Source organism: Palaemon carinicauda, chromosome 25 (genome assembly GCF_036898095.1).
Source record: "Palaemon carinicauda isolate YSFRI2023 chromosome 25, ASM3689809v2, whole genome shotgun sequence".
In the NCBI taxonomy this organism is placed as follows: domain Eukaryota; kingdom Metazoa; phylum Arthropoda; class Malacostraca; order Decapoda; family Palaemonidae; genus Palaemon; species Palaemon carinicauda.
This window is the reverse complement of record NC_090749.1, coordinates 88,192,008-88,211,574: the sequence shown is the minus strand read 5'-3', so window position 1 is coordinate 88,211,574 and position 19,567 is coordinate 88,192,008. Positions and strand designations below refer to the sequence as shown.

The following is a 19,567-nucleotide window of genomic DNA, read 5'->3' as shown; positions in this document are numbered from 1 at the left end:
TCGCATCTTGCAGTAGAGATATTGAGATGATCTGAGGTCCTCTCAATACCACTATCGGCTCGCTCATTCCGGGCAAAGGAATGTTCTCTCCGACTATCTGAGCAGAGCCTCGCAGATAGAGGGTACCTGGGGGTCTTTGGCCTTTAGTAACCAGCGAGTCCTGGCCTGGGGGACCTGATCGCGACAGCCTGGAACTTCAAGCTTCCGCTTTTCTTCCCCCCAGTCTCAGACCCCAAGACTCTTTGGCAAGATGCTTTCCGGTGATGGTGGGACAACATCGACGCCTGCGTCTTCCCACCATTGTTGTCTGTTGAGAATGGGTCTCAACAAGACCAGGTTGTCTGTCAACCTTTCGATGGCCCTAAGGGTTCCACTGTGACTATACGTGGAACGGTTTCTGGACCCTCTGCTTCCCCTGACGGAATTCCCGGGAGAGCTTCTCCCACGGCACAGGCTACTCAAACAACCACACTACAACATCTTTCACGAGCCGTTGCATCGCTTCGGCTTCACGCCTGGAGACACTACGCCGTCGCCTCAAGAAGAGACAACCCGCTACAGTCGCGTCACCTGCGATAGTCATCCGCAGGGGTCTACCAGGCGAAGTGGAGAGTCTTCTGTGGTTGGTGTCGTGGGAGAGATACCTCTTCCCTTGAGGCCTCTTCTCCAGCAATAACGGACTTATTGCTTTTCGGCTGGAGAAAACTCCTTTCCGCTCTCGGCAGTGAAGCCTGTCGCTCAGCCTTTCCCTGGCCTTCAGGCTGAAAGGAATAGACTTTTTCCTTCCCGCTGGAACTTTCTTCGCTCATGCGAAGCTGCGAACGTCCCTGCCCCTAGTCGGAGTGAGACCTCCTCCATGGAGCATGGTTCGGACTTTTTAGTCCCTTAAGAGAACTTCTCAAGAACCATTACGTCAGGCCTCTGATCGTATTCCGTCTTGGGTGACGGTGCTCCTGCTCACTCTGGCCTCGGCCAGTGTGTAAGCAATCTTCATGGTCTCGTACGACTCTGCCCTTTCAAGAGAATAGGGGAAGGCAACATTCAGGTTCACTCCTGAGTTGTTTGCTAGACTCAGAATCTTGGGGTCCCGGCCCTTCGGTCCAACTTTTTCAAGATTTCGAGTCACCATTCTGTATCAGATGACCCAAACCTTCTCCTTCTTGCCAGTAAAGGAATCGAGCCGTTATCTTTGGGAACAGCTGCAGTTTGTCCTCACGTGCAGCAGGGTTGGGAGCACAGGAAGGACACGGGAGAGTCACCAGTATACCTCTTCAGCTCGGACTCAAGGACATTCATATCGACCTGAATCCAGACCCTCCCCCGTCACGTCGCCCTACAGCACGATTTCGAATACATCGCAACGTCCCTCGCCTTCGAGTGGTACTACTCTGTGACGCAGGTGCTACAAGCTGGAGTCTGAAAGCGTCTAATGACTTTCGCAGCCCGCTTCCTGCAGGACGTGACCCACAGGAGTATCGATAAGTTTCCATCGCTCTGTGGTGGCTACACAACAGCTGATCTAACCTCAGGCTCCTTTTTGGACAGGTAGCAGAAGGTTGAGGGCATTGTTATCAGGTTTTAGTCTGCATGAACGAAAGAAGTATGTCTGGCCCTTACTTCTTTCTTCATCGTCCCTTCTACTGTGGAAGCAGCATCCTGGTCTCTGCATAGCTGACCTCAAACCTCTGCAGGTAAACCATGCTTCCTTGTGTTCCGAGTATTGAGTCAATACTGTCGCATCCCCCATACCCTGACGAGGTGGTATTGGGAACGTCCTAACCCAGAGTTCCTTCTGGAACTCCAGGTCAACTGCCTAGGACGGGTCACACTTTCTTCCTTCACACACAAGCTTATGTATGCCACACGTTTCCTTGCGGAGCAAGGATCTTGTGAGGTGCAGGGACGCCTTTTCTCGATTGCGACTCACTCGGATTCTGAGTCCCCGGGTAAAGCCAAAGCCAGTATGGCTGGGGACTTTCCACCCTTCCTAAGGAGTAAGTCACCCAATGTAAATGGCGTGGTTTGTATTTCGGTTACGGAACAAATGACAAATTCGGAGATAATTTGTATTTTTCCTAACCATACAAACCTTAGCTATTTACACATATTTGCCCGCCAGCCCTGTTCCCCAAGACAAGTCCTACCTCTAAGTGAAGTGAAGCAGTTCACCGGTGTGTGAGGGGGGGAGGGGTAGCTAGCTACCCCTCCCCTACCCCCTGCTAAATAGCGCGTGGGTAATACACCCTCGTTAAATTCTAATGGCTCGCCATCTCAGCTACGCCGAAAGGTAAACCCAATGTAAATAGCTAAGGTTTACGATGCTGTTTCTTTGTGCCTGTTGTGTGCCATTGAAACAGAGCCGTCCTGTTTTTGCCTGGGGAGTTGGATGTTTCCGCCGTCTCTTGAGGCCATCGTCAGGGGCGTTCCCTTCTCTTAGAAGTTCCCCCGTGACTACTGCCAGTTCTTCAGTGCATCCTAAAACGATAAGGAGGTTCGCCTCCAGGGTAGTTAGTTAACTTCCCTTTTTACTTTTCCCTGGTCCTTAGGCGGTTATGCTCTTGGGGCTGAGCGGCCTCCGTTGTGACTTGCTCAAGGGGCTGAGCGGTTGCAAGGCTGGACCATGGTACTAGCGTCTATGCTCTCGGGGCTGAGCGGTCGCTTCTGTAGCTACGCTCAAGGGGCTGAGCAGCTGCAAGATCAGTCTGGACCTCTCTCGTTCGCGACGGAGGCCGCACTAAGGGCTCCTCTTCGGAGGATTGCTTCTTCTGTCTCTTCTACGAAGTGTCTCCTCCCGTTCGTGTGAGAGGACACTCACAGAGACTCCTCTTCGGAGGATTGTTCCTGTTTATGTCAGCTGATCTCACGGCCCTTCGGGGCTCCATCACCAGTCTCTTCTACGAAGTGCTCACCTCTCTCGTTCGCGAGAGAGGCCACTCATAGACTCCTCTTCGGAGGATTGTTCCTGTTGACAACAGCTTGCTGTTCAGTCACTAGCACTTCGGTGTTTAGTGACAGGGAAACTTCGGTTTCTCTTTTTCCCTCATCCTTTGGGGTCTCGGAGCTTTAGTTACGCAGTTCCCTCGGGCTCTCGTAACTTTAGTCACTTTTACACTTCGGTGATTAGTGACGGAGAAACTTCGGTTTCTCGTTGCGCTGACCCTTTGGGGTCTTGCAACTAATCCCCTCGGGGCCTCGCTACTCAGGCTACGTTAGACATTTGGTCTCTCATGCCCTCAGTGGACCTGCTGCCTGCTGTATCCGTTCCTGACTGTTGACACACCTTGGGCGCCCACGCCCCGTTATCCAACGGGCTCCATTCCCTCTGGGGCAGGAGAGACTTTCTCACACCGTGAGTAAGTCCCTTAAGTGCCAGGTATCCCCTGCGTGCCAACGTTCCCTTGCTCGCTAGCGCTCGGCTGCTGTTCCTGCTGTTCCTGAGACTGCCTTCCAGAGACACCCTGTTCCAGTAATTCAATTAGGCTGGTACCAACGTTCCCTGCGCATTTTGCGCACATCCTTGGGGTTCCTGAGATAGCGCACAGGCGCTCACCAGTGGTTCAGCCTTCGGTGTCCTTAAGTCTCTTCTACGAAGGACACCTCTCCCGTTCGTGGGAAATGTCCCTCACAGAGACTACTCCTCGGAGTGTTTAGCAGTATTTCAGTTGATCGTCGGCTCTGAAGCAGAGCTCCTCGTACTCTTCAGGGGATGCCCTCCCTTTTAGGGACACATCCCAGTTCCTGATCTACGAGTTAGCCGATCCTTCAACCAAGCGCTCGTGCGCGCTCTCCGACGATCTTCTGTTGCACAGGGGCCTACGATCTTCACTCGCGCGTAACCGCTGAAGATCGCCCGCGCGCTTCGAGGCCCTTCCGCGGTTTTTCCGCTTGCGATCGTCGAAGATCATTAGCCGACGATCTCCTGATACGCGCTAATGTTTAAGCACTGAAGATCGCCCGTGCGCGGGAAACCATCCCACGCGCGATCTTCGAGGACCTTCAACCGCTCGCGATCGTCGAAGATTGTTAGCCGACGATCTTCTGATATGCGCTAGGCGCGCAAGCACCGACGATCTTCATAACGTGCGCAAGCGCTAAAGATCGTCCCGCGCGGTATCTTCGAGGCCGTCCGCGCGCGATCGGCGACGGCCGTTAGGCAGGGATTTTCGGATCTGGCGCTAGGCGCGCAAGCGCTGACGATTTTCATAGTGCGCGTAAGCTCCAAAGATCGTTCTGTGCGCGGGATGGTTTCTCGCCCGCGACCATTGAGGCTCACGCGATCATTGCGGATTATACGCACCACGGTTTCTCGCTCGTCCTTGGGCATTTTTTCCGCTCGTCCCCAGGTGGGATGGTTGCCCGCGCGCGGTCATCACGGATCGTCCACGCGCTGGTTCCCGCACGCTATCGTTGTAGATCGTCCGCGCGTGGGCACCGAGGTTTCCCGAATGCGATCGCTGACTATCTTTTCTCATGCGCGAGCGCCGACAATCTTCGCACACGCGGGAGCGCCGAAGATCGTCCGTGCTTGCGTGGATCGCCAACGATCGTCTTACATAGTTGGAGATCGTACGCGCGCGGGCACCAATGGTTTCCCGCTCACCGTCTCCGACGATCTTCTCTCACGCTAGCGCCGACGATCTTCGTACACGCGTAGGCGCCGAAGATCGTCAGCGTTATTTCTTACGCGAGTGGGATGGTTTCCTACACGCAAGCACTGGCGATCTTTTGTCGTGAGATTGTTCGCGCCTGGGATGGTTTCCCACGCTATCGCCCATGATCTTCATACGCGCGGAAGCGCGGGGATCGTTCACGCGGGCGCCGATACGCCCACGCTCACGCGGGTACGCATGCATGCGGGCGCGGTTATACTGCTACGCATGTTTTATTCACGCTCTACCCAGATCTGTGCTTTTCGCGCGATCACCAGCATGATCAGTGCACCGTTCTCCGACACGATCGCGCCCTGATTACATCAGGGCTTATGGCGGTCAGGCCACTTTCGCGTTTCCCTCCCCCGCAGCGCAGAGCAGCTCCCTCTCCAGAGGGGGGAGGTTTCCGGACAGGTCAAAGGTCTCTTCTCCCTTCATTGCAGATTCTCTACGGGCGAACCCTCATGTGTCAACTCCTCCAGGGGATAGAACGATCCTCTTCCCTCCAGAGGGACTCCCTGTCAGCACGAGGGTCAGTCGGCATCCCTGGTGGGACGCCGTCGTCAGAGCGCTCATGCAGGTGATGAGCCTGTGCCTTCTGACTGGGGTCACTAATCAGTAGCAACTTCCTCTCCCCCTGAAGAGGGTGAGAGGAATCCCTGGCATGGTATCTCCTCCAAGGACTATCCTCTCCCTTCACGAGTCCTTACGCAGGCGATGAGCCCTCCTCAGACTTCTTCTCCCCTCCTCTGCGGATGAGCATTACCCATCCCCAGGAGGGTCGGAGGACCCGGTCCTCTCCCCCATCACTCCATAGGGAGAATCCCCGCCTCTTCCTGAGAAATCTTCTTGTGCGGAGGGGGCGAAAGCCTTACATCCTTCATCGCTGGGGTCCTCTTTGCCTCCTAGGAGGGATCCTAAGGCCCAGTCTTCCGCAAGGACCCGGCAGGATCCAGATGGACCCTTGGGGCATGTCTATGAGTCTCCCCAGGAAGAGCCTCTGAGGATGAGAGACCTCGCTGCCAATCCATCAGGGGGAGAAGCTCCAGGGGTCGGAACTTGCGTTCGGGCAGGTTCTGACCCTCAGGAGAAACCTCAAGGGGATCCCAGATTCAGAGATTCCCCTTCGGTAAGGAAAAGATACGGTCCGGGACCGAATCTTCTCACCCAAGGGCTCCCTTGGGCCAGCGCAGCTTGCCCTGGTTTCAGGGAATGAAGAGCGCCAGAGACTAGGCCGAGGGCCAGCTCTCCGAGCTCGTCTCCTTCAACAGTCCCGGTCGGTATCGAGCCCCTCCCTCCTCCCTGGGTAGGGATCGGTGAGGGGACGGGCCCTCCAGGCAGAAGTCCAGTCCATGTTGGAGACACGCTCCCTCCAAGAGGTGGCCAACGGGTTCCGAGGCCTCCTTAATCGTCTCCTTCCCTTCTCGACTCTGTACAGGGTTGCCAAACAGTCTCCATTCAGCATAGCCACAGCAGACGCGGTCAGTCTTGCAGTGAGACCACAAGACTTCATGTGTACACTGGTCCAGTAGGACGCGTATTTCCTATCCCGGTTCACCCGTCTTCAAGGAAGTACTTTGGAGTTTGCCTGGAAGGCGGATACAGTGAACCCTCGTTTATCGCGGTAGATAGGTTCCAGACCCGGCCGCGATAGGTGAAAATCCGCGAAGTAGTGACATCATATTTACCTATTTATTTAACATGTATATTCGGACTTTTAAAACCTTCCCTTGTACGTAGTACTGTTAACAAACCACCCTTTAATGTACAGAACACTTAATGCATGTACTACAGCACCCTAAACTAAAACAGGCACAAATATTAAAGGCGATTTTATATCATGCGTTTCCTAAACACCTAAAAAGCATGATAAAAAATGGCAACCAATGTTTTGTTTACGTTCATCTCTGATCATAATGAAGAAACAAACTCATTTAGTGTACACATATATGTATAGGTTAGTTTTTGCATCGATTATATTGATTATACAGTATGTTGATTTTTTCATTACCAATGTTTTACTTAATTTTTCGTAGGACTTCCAAATGAAATCTTTTTCTTTATGACGCCGCCTGAAACGACGGCGTCATAAAGTACTATACGCTCAGTAAACAACCACGCTCAGAACAAAGAAGGCATTTAACGCGCATGATGAAAGTGATAAATAATTATATTTACAGTAAAAGCATTTACAAGATATGTTATTAGTACAAATATAATTTACCGTATCTATATAAAATCATACAGTACATACTGTACGTAGCAAAGCAGGAAAACAATTTACGAGAGAGAGAGAGAGAGAGAGAGAGAGAGAGAGAGAGAGATTGTTTTACGTACGTAAATGTAAATTTTAAACAAAAAAAAATATGATAGGTTACAATATGTAGACTTTTAAAACCTTCCCTTTAACTTAATGCATACAGTACTAAACTATAAAACAGGCACAAATATTAGAATGTTAGAATATTAGAGTAAAAAATAAAGATTGTTACTGTACTCACCACGAAAGAAGTTCAAGAAAAACTTGAATGATGATGGCGATGAATTTGCTGCACAGTAGAAATGATGATGATGAAGCTGATGATGTGTTCTACTGTGCAGCCAGGTAGTATTTTACGTCTCCTCAGCTGGAGGTGTCTTTTCCTGGGACACCTCTTCAACTTCTTCAATTTCTTCCGAAGGCGTAGTAGCAGGAGGAACTGGCTCTTTTTTGCGAGGCTGGAAGAACATTGTGATCGGAAGTTGTTGCCGCTGCTTCTTTTTTCGATCTAAGAGCATCTTGTAGGGAGTCATTATGTCATCAACCTTGTTGCAGAATTGCATCGACCGAACCATATCCTCGTCCCACTCTTGCAACATTTCTTTCAACTCCTTCGCATGGTTGCAGGCCTTGGCAAGCCGTTCTAATGTTAAGCCCGTTTCTTCGACATTTTCTTGGGTCTCTTCCTAGGTTTCACTCTCTTCTTCGCTTGCCGATTTCGTCAGGTCTTCGAGGTCTGCGTCCGTTAGGGGCTGGGAATGGCAGTCCAACAACTCGTCGACGTCTTCAGTCGTCATGTCGCCAAACCCGTCACCTCCAATTATGGCAGCCAACTGCACAGATTTGCATATTGCAGAGTGTTGGATTTCAGCAGGTGTAAATCCCTCGTCGTCGTAAACAATCTGGGGCCACAACTTCTTCCAGCTCGCATTCACGGTTGCAGGTTTCATCTCTTGCAGTGCCTTCTGAATATTCTGCAGGTACGTGGCTATGGTGTACTGCCGCCAGTACGCCTTCAAGTTAAAATCTTCATCCTCATCATCTTGGGCAGCATCCACACACGCAACGAGGTCCGCCAAGGTATTCTTCGTGTAGAGGGCCTTGAACGCCCTGATAACCCCCTGGTCCATCGGTTGAATTAATGACGTGGTGTTGGGTGGCAGGAACTCAACCTGAATGCCCTCATGCGACAGATCAGTTGCGTGTCCACCAGCGTTATCCATAAGGAGAAGGATCTTGAATGGCAAGCCCTTCTCTACGAGATATTTGCTGACTTGCGGGATGAAACACTGGTGGAACCAGTTGGAGGTCAGCATCTTTGTAATCCATGATTTTTGATTATGCATCCAGTACACGGGAAGGAGATTCTTATTCTTATTTTTCAAAGCGCGAGGATTTTTCGACTTATAAATAAGCCCCGGCTTTAGCAAAAATCCAGCAGCATTGCCACACATCACGAGGGTAACACGATTCTTGAATGCTTTAAAGCCAGAGGCTTTGGCTTCCTCTTTGAACAGGAAAGTTCGCGACGGCATTCTCTTCCAAAACAAGCCGGTCTCATCCATACTGAACACTTGTTCCGGCTTGTATCCACCTTCGGCGATAATATTCTTGAATGTCTGGTTCACGTAAGTTTCAGCAGCGGCAGTGTCAGCCGAAGCAGCCTCTCCATGCAGGGAAACGCTTTTCAGGGCGAAGCGTTTCTGAAACTTCGCGAACTATCCTTTGCTGGCGGAAAAACGTTTCTGAGGCTGGGAATCGGTGGATGTACCTGGTTGAGGATCATCTGCATCATCATCTTCTTCAGCATGGTTGCCGTCGTCGTCTTGAGGTTCCTTTGCAGCAAAATTCTCATACAAGCTCAAAGCCTTTGTTCGGATGGTGTTCGTATCCAAGGCTATGTTGTTCTTCCGGCAGTCGGCAATCCACACAGCTAAAGCACCTTCCATGCTTACGATCGTTTTATTACGCGTTGTAACGACTCGCTTCGCTGATCTGCTAAAGGTGATTGCAGCCGTCTTTCTAATGTTCGCCTCGTCCTTCTTGATATAGCGAACAGTAGATTCGTTGATTCCAAAATGGCGCACTGCGGCCGCGTAACTTCTACCGTCTTTTAACATATCGAGAAGCGTAACCTTCTCAGCAATCGTCATCATCCTTCGGTGGCGTTTAGGCTCACTACCAGCCTTAGTAGATGCAGAACGCTTGGGAGGCATTGTACAGTAGGATTTAACAAAAAATTCAACTTAAAAAGGTCGCACACAGCACAGATTAAACTTCACAAACTTAAGAACGTCTACTCAGCGATACGCTTTAAGAGAAAATGGACGACCCGGGCCTGCGAGAACCTAGATGCTGCGGGTTGGAGATGAGGGCAAAACACCAATCACAGGCTAGATAACAAAACTTGAGTTCTGATTCGTCATCTATCAGCGCTTGAACCAATCACAACCCGTCTTACAGTATATGATGCGTAGGTTACCAACTCAAAGTACAAGATACCCCGCGTATACCGTACGTACAGTATTAATAATAATAATAAATAATGATAATAATACTGTACAGTATTAATAATAATAATAATAATGATAATAATAACAATAATAATTTTATTAACAACAACAACAATAATAATAATGATAACAATAATAATAATAGCTTTACGTATGTTATTTTATTCTTTTGTAGGATGTGTGTCTCTCTCTCTCTCTCTCTCTCTCTCTCTCTCTCTCTCTCTCTCTCTCTCTCTCTCTCTCTCTCGTACGCTTATTCGAAGTGTGATTTTTGCAACAAAGAATATTATTGGATGCAGTACTACATACGTATACATACAAAAGAATCATGGAAAAGATGCACATCCATTACATTTGTAGTAGAGTAGTAGCCATCAACAGCCTTACACCATTCTAATATGGTATGACTGCATCTGATTTGCGTTTCATGTTCGATTTAATTTTACTACGTACTGTATACAGTACTGTATTATCGTATGATCACATTCTCTTTTCGTGTTTTATTTCTTTCTGTGCTGAATTATATATCATATGTAATGCAATGAACAATCAGTAAGAGCAGATATTACTAATTACAGTATAAATGGAATTACAGGTAACGAAATATCGTATTTGGGGGTCTTCAGATTTCGCGGTATTTTCGAAATTAACGGAAAATCCGCGATATGTATATATATATGGGTTATGGAAAAAACCCGCGAAGTGGTGAATCCGCGATGGTCGAACCGCGAAGTAGCGAGGGTTCACTGTATACCAGTTCAAGGTGTTGTGCTTCGGTCTCTCCACAGCACCTCAACAGTTCACCGATGCTTCCACTCTGATCTCTTCACGGGCTCTCAGGATCGGCATCCGTCCCCTCCGTTTCCTGGGTGACTGGCCGATCCTAGCAGACTCGAAGGCATCCCTTCTTCGTCATCGGGACAAGTTCATCGGACTTTGCCAAGCTCTAAGGATCATGGTGGTCCCCGAGGAGTCCTCCCTGCAGCCCTCTCAGAGTCTGGTATACCTAGGCCTGGTCTTAGACACCAATCTCCCGAAGCCTTCCCTTCAGGCGACAGGATAGCAAGGCGGAGGAAGGTCGCGAGACCTTTCCCCCACGAGAAGAACCTCCAACCCAATGTGGTTACGTCTCTCCTTCCTGGCCCGTCTGGTTTTCAACAGTCGCCTCAGGATGAGTTCCCTCCAGTGGCGACTCGGGGCGCGGGGGAGTCAGGGGCACGACTCCCCGGACGCCGGGACCCCTAGGGGACAACCGGAACAGACGGACCCCCAGGGGTAGGAAGCAGACGAGGATCTACAATAGGGAGTGGACCTTCTCGTCCTTCCCCCAAACTTGATGCTGTTTTCGGACGCGTCAAAGAAAGGGGGGGGGGGGGGGCGCCCACGTTCTGAACCACGGGACCTCAGGCCGGTGGTCAGAACCAGGAGTACCTTCTCTAGACCTTCTAGAGATGGAAACCGTGTTTCTGGCACTTCAGTAGCTCCACCTAGCCTGGCGGACTACTCTGTGGTTGTGAGGATCAACAATACCACAGTGATGGCTTACTTACTCAGACAAGGAAGTACTTTTCAGTACAGCTACCCCATCCTGCGGTAGAGATACCGGGATGGTCCGAGTTCCCGTCGATCTCCTTAGCAGCTCGCTTGATTCCAGGCAAAGGAATGGGCTCGCCGACAGTCTGAGCAGTGCGACACGGACACCAAATTCCGAGTGGTCTTTGGATCCTCAAGTAGCCTACAAAGTCCTGACTCGATGGGGCTCCCTCTGTTGACCGGTTCGCTACAGCACTAAGCTGCAAGCTCCCGCTGTACTGCTCCCCGGTCCCGGACCCCAAGGCCCTCTGGTAGGATACCTTCCAGCAACGGTGGGACAACATCGATGTGTTTGCCTTCCACCGTTCTGGCGGATGAGGAGAGTACCCTACAGGACCAGAGTATCGGTCAGTCTCTCAATGACCTCCATAGCTCCGCACGGCCTCTCGCAGGTGGCTCACCAGTCCCTCTGTAACTCCTTACGGAGCCTCCGAGGGAACCCCTCCTACGTCACCGGTTACTCACACAGCCACATGCCATCATCCTCCGCAAAGCCGTAACTTGCTCCAACTTCCCGCCGGGAGACTATCCAGCATCTCCTCAAAGAGAGGATTTGAAAAGGAGGCCTGGACACCTGCGCAAATCTTCTGCAGTAGTCTTCCAGGCGAAGGGGGTGAGTTACTGTGGTCGGTGTCGTGGAGAGGGTATCCCTCCACAAGATGCCGCTTCCAGCAATAGCGGAGCTCCTCGTAGGATTGCTGGATGAAATGTGCCTTTCAGTTTCGGCTGTGAAAGGCTATCCTTCTGCCTTAGGTCTTGCCTCCAGGCTCTAGGGATAGACATTTCTCCCTCGCTGGAACTCTTCCTTCTCATACGAAGCCTTGTCCTCTCCTGACCTCAGTCGAAGGCGAGACCTCCTCCTTGGGACATGGTTCGAGTCCTCAAGTCTCTAAAGAGACCCCCTGACGAACCACTACGTAAGGCCCCAGATCACCACCTTACTGGGTAGACTGTTCCTGCTAGCCTTATCTTCAGCCAAGCGAGTCACATGGTCTCTCATACGACTTCGCCCATTCAGGGGGATATGGGGAGGCAACATTCAGGTTCGTCCCTGAGGTTTGTTGCCAAGACTCAGAACCCATGGGTGCCGGACCCGCTGTTCGACTCTTTCCAGGTTTCGAGTCTCCGTCCTGTAGCAGATGACCCAGACCATCTCCTACCTTACCGGTAGGGAGTCTGAGGTGGCGAGTTTAGAGAACGGCTGCAGTTCGTCTCCAGGCTCAAACCTCGTTCGTGGACCCTGGGAAACGAAGAGAAGGGTCTCCAGGAATACCATCTTGGCCGGGATTCGCAGGGTATTACACCCCGCCTTGAATCCTGGCCCTTCTCCGTAGCATCGCCCTAGAGCCCAAGATGTTGGGCGTAGCAACGTCCCTGCCCTTCATGGAGCATCATTCAGTGACGCAGGTCCTACAAGCGGGGATGTTGAAGCATCAGATCATCTTCTCAGGCCCTTACCTGCAAGACATGACCCACAGGAGGCTCGATACGTTTCTATGGGCATCTGGTGGCTTCACAACAGCTGGTCTAAACCTCAGGCTCCTTGACGGACAAGTAGTAGAAGGTTGAGGGCATTGTTACCTGGTGTTAGTCTGCATGAATGAAAAGATCTGTCTGGCCCATATTCTTTTCTTCATCCTCTCCTTCCTTGGAGAAAGCAGCATCCTGGGTTTTCTGCACAGCTGACCTCAAACCACTGCAGGTAGACCATGCTTCCTTGTGTTCCTAGTATTAGGGTATTAGGTGTAATACTGTCACGTCCCCATACCCTGACGAGGTGGTATTGGGACAGTCCTAGCCTGGATTTCCTTCTGAGGAACTCCAGGGCAACTGCCTAGGACAAGTCACTTTTCACCTTCGCACACCTTACGTAGGCTGCGGCAGTTTCACAACCGCCAGCGAGGAGCAGGGATTCCCTATTGTCCGAGTACTTGATCGCTCGAATATGGAATCCCCGGGCAAGCCAAAGCCAGTATGGCCGGGACTTACCAGCCTTCCTAAGGGTTAAGTCACCCCATGTAAATAGCGTGGTTTGTATTTCAGTTACGGAACAAATGACAAATTCGTAGATAATTTGTATTTTTCCTAACTATACAAACCTTATCTATTTACACATATTTGCCCGCCAGCCCTGTCCCCCAAGATAAGTCCTACCTCTAAGTAAATTGAGCCTTTCACTGGTGTGTGTGAGGGGGAGAGGTAGCAGGCTACCCCTCCCTAGCCCCTCATTAAATATCTTATGGCTCGTCATTCAGCTACGCTGAAGTAATTACCCCATGTAAATAGCTAAGGTTTGTATAGTTAGGAAAATTACAAATTATCTACGAATTTGTCATATTTGTCTGTGACACAGTAGGACAATGTTCATCTGATCCCAGACTTCCTTTAGGTGTGGACACCATTACTTTTAGCAAAACAGTGGTTCCCTCCACATGGGGAGTGTCTCGATCTGCCTTCCTTATGGCCTCCGGGTCTCCCCGTTTCAGGTTTTGCGTATATTTGCTTCGCGGTTTCGGTTTTTCGCGGCCAAAAAAAAAAAACTTTGTGATGATTGTTTACCCAACATTAAGAATTTGATTTCTTATAGTTGGCAACAGCATTGGGATGGCCAACAGCAATGCAATTCCTATTAAATTGAAATTCTTATAAGAATTGCAATAAAATACAAGCTGTTACATCATTTCAAATAGCCCGCAATCCTTTACGCTGGGAGCGGTGCGCGCTTCTACATATCTCTACACACAGCTCGTCCTAGCTCTCTCTGTACAGTGTGTATCCATATACGGTGGTAGATAAATTACAGCTATTTTTTAATTAAACTGGTGTTTCACTTAACTGTTTCCAATAATAATGCATGTAATATTCACATATTAGTATCATATTTATAATTGAAAACATAGCAAATTATAATCATATGCTCTCTTTACATTCAAATCAGCTGATCAAATCTGCATAGTCCGTTGTCAATCTATATTCACTTTCTCGATATTATCCCACTGATATGACCATTGACTTTCACAGAATTACCTCGCTGATATAAACCTGTCATGCATATTAGTATATCTCCTTTACATTATTATTGTCCTTCCCTTATTATTATTATATCCTTAATCCTTTTCCCAATTCCCTTTCGTACATTTACTTTGGTCTCCCACACATCTACAATATATCTTTCCAACTCATGATTCTCATTTTTCTTTTTTTTCACGATTTCATACATCCTTTTTTATTCGTCATTTTCATCTTATTGATCATTCTAAACCTCTTTCTTATCACTCATTCCACATATTCCTATACCTATTTTTCATTCATTCTCGCATTCCTCACATTTATTGATTTTGCTAATTTATTTGAATATCGTAGATGTGGCGGAGTAAATGTGCAAAGAGAATGAACGTGGCTACCCCACCCCCTGCTCCAGTCTAGTCTCTTTGTCATAGTTTCGCCCTCTCTCCATGCTGTTTCCCTTAACTCTATCTAATAATAATGCATGTAATATTCACATTTGTTTCGTAACCGAAATACAAACCACGCTATTTACATAGGGTATTACTTTCGGCGTAGCTGAATGACGAGCCCTTAGATTTTTAACGAGGGTTAACTACCCTCTCGCTAGTTAGCGAGGGGGTAGGGGAGGGGTAGATAGCTACCCCACCCCCCTCACACACCGGTGAACTGATTCACTTCACTTTTGGCTCGGGTGTTGGTCAGACGTGTCTGTTCTCACCCTCGCATTTTGATAGCCTTAATCTTTTTTTGCTTTTTCTTGCAGTTGTGTGCACGGAAGTTGGCCTCTACCTCTATCATCCGGAAGTGCCCTGGCTTACCTGACCGCCCTTGTGGGACGTTCATGTCGGCGGTCGAGACGGACCCTCACACCTTGTGTCCGTACTGCAGAGGTCAACGGTGTGATAGAGACAAAACTTGTCGTGAGTGTAGGGAGTGGTCTACCTCCCAGTGGAAAAGGTTTTCCCGGCGACGGAAGAAGAAGTCTAGGCGTGACCTTTCTCCTTCAAGGGCTTCCTTGAAGAAGGAAGGTTCCAAAGACACTTCTTCCGTTGCCCGAACCCCCTCCGAAGCTCCCACTCGATCGGTGTCTCGTGAGAGGCCGTCGAGTGGTAGCGTAGGCCATTCTTTTGTTGACCAACCTAGGGGTTCGGGAGAGGGAGTTGCCTCCCATAGCGAGGCAGCTTCCTCCTCCTCCTCCGGGGGAGGATATTAATAACTCTGTATGTAATGATGATTTGTTGCAGCTTTGGGCTTCCTTGGGGCTTAAGGGCTCGCCCTCCAGGGAAGCCCTGTTTGACCTGATCCAGTTGGGTGCAGCTGTCAAACAGTCGCCGGTGATAGCAGAGGTAGATCCTTTGTCTATCGTCGACGTTGTTGTGGCAGAGGCATCCAACAGGTCGGGTCAAACCCCTGCAGTTGTTGCTGATGGCTCAGTTCCCCCCTCCGAACATCCTTCGAGGGAGGAGCCGAGTCCAACTGTCTCTCCTGCGGGTGACTCTCCCCCTCGGGGAGATCACTGACAGAGACTCCTCTTTGGAGGACCGACGATGTGTTCCAGCCCCTAGATGCGCAGTGAGCGCCAACGCATCCCCGTTATCCAATGGGCACCGGTCCCTTCGGGGCAAAAGGGCTTGTCTCACAATGTGAGCAAGTCCCTTAAGTGCCAGGTTTTACCCAGGCGCGCAGTAGCGCGCAAGCGCTCCTGCTGTTGCTGAGGACCACCCTTCTTCAGATTCAACGCGCCAGCAATCTCCTGCAGCAGAGTCATCTCGCCATCGATCTCCTGCTCGCCAGTGCTCACCTGCGCCCAGCGCTCACCTGCGCCTTAGCGCTCTCCTGCACGTCCAGCGCTCTCCTGCTCGCCAGCGCACATCTACGCGCCCTGTTCCTGATGCGCGCCATGCTCGCCCACGTTCTCCTGTGCGCCCACGATCGCCTGCTCGCCAGTGCACATTTGCGCGCCCTGTTCCTGATGCGCGCTCACGTTTGCCCACGTGCCCACGATCTCCGGATCTGGGCGCAGGCAAGGAGAGACTTCCTTCACCTCCTCCCTGCGATCACCTGCGCTCCCTCGGAACTCGCCCACGCGCCAGCCCTCTCCTGCACGCCATCGCGCGCACTCACCTGTGCGCTCATCCAGAATGGGACGAGACGTGCGCGCCACGAGAAGTCTCCTGTTCGCGCCCACGAGCGTTCTCCTTTGCGCGCTGCTACACCTACTGGTCCTGCGCTCCCAGCTGTTATCTCCAGACCGCGCACCTGCGCGCCAGCGATCTCCTGCGCACCACCGATCTCCTGTGTGCCAGTGATCTCCTGCGCACCAGCGATCTCCTGTGCGCCCGCGCGATCCTTCGCCTGCGCGCAAGCGCTCTCCAACGCGCCCGCGCGCCCAAGTTTCTGATTGCTGAAGGTCTCCTACGCGCTATCTCACCTGTGCGCAGTCATTCACCTTCTCGCCCTACGCGCCATCGCTCGCCAACGCGCCATCGCTCGCCTACGCGCCATCGTTCGCCAATGCGCCATCGCTCGCCTGCGCGCCGTCATTCTCCCGGCCACCAGAGCTCGCCCTTAAGACCGCACCCGCTCCTTCATCTCCGCGCGCATGTGCGCCAACGTTCGCCCGCGCGCGAACCTGCGATTTTTCCATCGCGCGAGTGCCAGCGCGATCTCGACCGCGATTCCTGCCGGGTTTCGCAGCACAGGCAACCTTGCGAGTCTTCAGGAGCGCGTACTTCCAGGTCATCGTCTTGACGATCCCCCCCCCCCCCGCAAGCACAGAACAGCGCACTTGCAGGAGGAGGGGAAGTCTTCAGAGATGTCTTGGCAACATTCTTCTTTTTTTCAGGCAGGCCCTGTGGTGTCTACTCCAAAGGATCACCCGATCCCCCTTCCCTCCAGCGGGAGTCTCTGACACTGCGTCTGTCAGTCGGCAGCCTTGGTTTGAGTCCCTGATCAGAGCTGTCGTCGAGGCTGTTAAGCCAGCCCTCGCTGATCTGGGCCTCAAACCAATGACAGCCTCGTCTCCGCTGAAGAGGAAGAGTGGAGTAGACTTCGTGGTGACTTCTCCTAGGGTCAAACTGGCTCCTAAGAAGTCCGTCAGGAAGGCCCCTTCCCCCTCTCAGACGTTCTCTCCTTCTCCTGTGGACGGAGCTTTTCCGTCCCTGGAGAATCCCGCGAGGTGAGACCTTCTCCCACCGCACCAATGGGAGGAACCCCACCTCGAGTAGGAGAATCGTCCCATGTGGGGGCGGAGAGGAGTTCTCAGACTTTTTTACTGGAGTCCTGTATCCCTCCTAGAAGGGAGTCCAAGGACTCGAAGACCGTCCTGAAGTCGTCTTCCCGGATTTGACCAGAGCCAGCAAGACGACAGGAGAACGTCCACGGATCCCCCCAAGTAGAGAAGTTGGGGACAGGAGACTTTGCTGCCAGTCCGCCAGGAGGAGAGCAGCACGAGTCGGAGCATGCCTTCTGGCAGGTCCTGAATCTGATGAGGCAGCTCAACAGGTTTAAGGACCCGGAGACCGCCCCTCGCGAAGGCAAGGATACGGTCCTGGACCAAGTCTACGGCACTCAGAAACCCTCGAAGGCCAGTGCGGCTCCGCCCTGGTCCCAAGGGGTAAAGAGCGCCAGAGACAAGGTTGAGGGCCAGCCTTCCGAACTCGCCTCCTCCAGCCGTTCCTCTGCTGGTAACAAGCTCCTCCCACCTCCTTGTGTACAACGGAGGAGGTACTTTGAGATCATGGGGGAGCCTTGTTTAGCTCTTCCGCTCCACCACTCTGTGGAAGAGCTTACCAGGGGAGTCCCTCAAGAGAGACTCTCCACCCGGCAGGTGACTGTCTCGGCTACAGAGATCCTGAGTCAGTAGAAGGTCGCAAAGTGTGCCATGCAGGCCACTTCGTGGCTGGATGTCTGGCTGGGGTCTCTGGGCATCCTGCTGCGATCTGAGGACCTGTCCAAGGAGAGCACCAGGAAGGCCATGGAGACTTTCCTCCTCTCGGGCACACGCACCATCGAGTTTCTGGCCCACCAAGTTTCGAACTTGTGGGCAAACTCGATCTTGAAGCGCCGTGATGCGGTGGCCGAGAGGTTCCACTCAAAGGTCCCAGCCGTGGATGTCTGCAAGCTCAGACACTCTTCCATCCTTGGAAAGAGCCTTTTTGAGCCCAAGGATGTGGAATGGACAGCTGAGAGGTGGAGGAAATCGAACCACGATTCTCTCCTCCAAAGGGCTCTTACATCCAGACCCTACAAGCCTCCAGCACCTGAACAACAACAACCTCGTCAGTCTAAGACAACGAAACCGGCACCGGCAGCAAAGGCGAAAGTGTCCAAACAGCAGCCTTTCCTGTCAAAGACAAGAAGGGCAGAAAGTCCTCCAGGGGAGGCAGGAATCCTAGAGGGAGCGGCCGAGGCCGCAAACGGTAGGATTGGCAATCCCCCTGCATGTCCACCAGTGGGGGATGCCTGCAAAGTTGCGCGTTCAGGTGGCAGCAACTCTGGGCCGATTCCTGGACGATCTCCATGATCAGTCAGGGATATCTCGTCCCGTTCACGACATCTCTTCCTCCCCTGACAGCGAATCCAGTGTCGTTGAGCTCCTATGCCATGGGATCGGTAAAGGGGCTAGCCCTTTGGGCAGAAGTCGAGACCATGCTCAAGAAGGATGCTCTCCAGGAAGTCTTTGACGGCTCCCCAGGCTTCTTCAGTCGACTCTTTCTTGTAAAGAAGGCGTCTGGAGGCGGGAGACCCGTCATCGACCTCTCAGCCCTGAACAAGTTTGTCAAACAAACTCCGTTCAGCATGGAGACAGCAGACACGGTCAGACTTGCAGTGAGACCGCAAGACTTCATGTGTACACTGGATCTGAAGGACGCGTACTTTCAGATCCCAATCCATCCGTCTTCCAGGAAGTACTTGAGATTCAGCCTAGACAACAAGATCTACCAGTTCAAGGTGCTGTGTTTCGGTCTCTCCACAGCACCACAGGTGTTCACCAGTGTTTTCACCCTGATATCTTCGTGGGCACACAGGATCGGCATCCGTCTCCTCCGTTATCTGGACGACTGGCTGATCCTGGCAGACTTGGAGTCGACCCTTCTTCGACACCGAGACAAGCTTCTGGGACTTTGCCAAGATCTAGGGATCATGGTAAATCTCGAGAAGTCTTCTCTGCCTCCATCTCAACGACTGGTATATCTAGGCATGATATTGGACACCAATCTCCACAAAGCCTTTCCATCAGACGACAGGATAGCAAGGCCGAGGAGGGTCACAGATCCTTTCCTCAGAGGATAAGAGCTTCCAGCCCAATCTTAGTTACGTCTCCTAGGTCACCTATCTTCCTTGGCCCGTCTGGTTCCAAACGGCCGCCTCAGGATGAGATCTCTGCAATGGCTGCTCAAGTCCCGGTGGGATCAAGGCAACGATTCCCCGGACATTCTGGTCCCTATGGGGCCTACGGAACGGACGAACCTGCAGTGGTGGTTGACGGACGAAAACCTTCGAAAGGTAGTGGATCTTCTCGTCCTCGCCCCGGATTTGAT

At 51.6% G+C, this 19,567-nt stretch overlaps 1 protein-coding gene across 1 annotated transcript in view; it reads left to right on the top strand.

Annotated features, from left to right (window-relative positions):
* Positions 1-19,567, top strand: part of LOC137619130 (zinc finger protein 845-like) — an 87,786-nt gene that overhangs the window by 12,025 nt on the left and 56,194 nt on the right. The window lies entirely within an intron of this gene.